The following is a 1,421-nucleotide window of genomic DNA, read 5'->3' as shown; positions in this document are numbered from 1 at the left end:
GTTATTATAGTTATTTTATAGCTATTATTATTATAGTTATTACCATATTATTGATTTCTAGTTTCATTTAAGTCAAAATTTAAAAACAGACTTTCTATGATTTTCATGTTTTTAGAATTTAAAGCTATTATGGCTCACAGTTTGATCTATTTTGGTGAGTAATCCCTGAAAAGTTGAATAAATATATATTTTGTTATGGTTGACTGAGTAGTCTATAAATACCAAGTAGATTGATATAATTCATATGTTGGTTGGGTCAACTCTGTCCTTGTTGATTTTGTCTCTGCTTATATTGATGTCTCTTCTCAATCACAGTTTTGTTGGTCATGCCCCTGTGCTCTATTGCCAGGTGTACACATATTTAGTTCTTATGTCCTACCCAGTACATGTTCAACCTTTTGACAATGCAAAATGGCATTATCATGTACAAAATTTACACTCAAGAACTGTACAACTGGGTTACCAAAAACAAACAAAAACCACCTTAAAACCCCTACATATTTTCAATAGATTTACAATTCTTTTTCAGAGGAGTATGAAAACACAGTTCCCCAATACCACAAATCATGCAGTTGAGTTTCCCACATTTGGGGAAATTACAGGGGTCAGCACATTCAGAGTGCAATGGATAAGCCTCACCCTGGGAAAACTACCTTGATGATCATGTTCTCTCCCCCACCAGGTAAGTATATAAATTTACAATTTTGTATTGAACCACATGTGGCAAGATGTGACCAGCAGGCCACAGGTTGGACATGTAGTCTATTAAAGTCTGCTTTCCCAGAAATTAATACAGCTAACTGCAACTTTGATTTATGTTAAAAGGTATGAACACATCTATCATTATATCTCAACCTGTGTGAGTCTTCATGTGCAAACTGGCTTCTTGTTCAGAACTGGGAGTCATCTACCACATGTCTCTGACTTTTCTTTAGGGTAGGAGAACCAACATCTGTTTATCCCTGAAAAAGAACCAAGGAAAGACCAAATAAAACTGCACATGAAAGATGTGTCCCTGAATATCTCTGTTGACCTTCCAGGAAGTTCCACAGGAGAGTTCCAAGCAGTTTTATATCACTTGCCTACTGCTTTTATAACCTTGGGGAGAGGCCTTATGAATTTTGTAACTGCATTAATTTGTAAAACCTTGTAAATTTTGTTTACATCCTGAGTCTTACTAGCTTCCTCCTCCCTGCAGGAGGGAATGTTTCAGTTAAGAGAAAATTCTGCATAACAGATGTTTGATTTTTATTTAATGATGTGATACCTACCTCATAGTGGACCCATTAAATTTTATCAGCTAATGGGAACTCTGTTTGTGATACACTCGATGATGTTAAAATAAATAGATGATAGATAACATAGTAGTAGATGATAGATAGAAGATAGAGGATAGATAGACAGATAGAGATAGATAGATG

The 1,421-nt window shown here is 35.1% G+C and overlaps 1 non-coding gene across 1 annotated transcript; it reads right to left on the bottom strand.

Annotated features, from left to right (window-relative positions):
- Positions 1-527: 527 nt before the first annotated feature.
- On the bottom strand, positions 528-690 carry LOC115067021. Its single transcript, XR_003846462.1, has one exon. It is a non-coding gene; the product is annotated as a U1 spliceosomal RNA (small nuclear RNA).
- Positions 691-1,421: the final 731 nt, after the last annotated feature.

The sequence above is a fragment of the Nannospalax galili genome, unplaced genomic scaffold, assembly GCF_000622305.1.
Source record: "Nannospalax galili isolate Female #2095 unplaced genomic scaffold, S.galili_v1.0 scaffold304, whole genome shotgun sequence".
Lineage (NCBI taxonomy): Eukaryota > Metazoa > Chordata > Mammalia > Rodentia > Spalacidae > Nannospalax > Nannospalax galili.
This window is presented reverse-complemented; position numbering and strand designations above follow the sequence as displayed.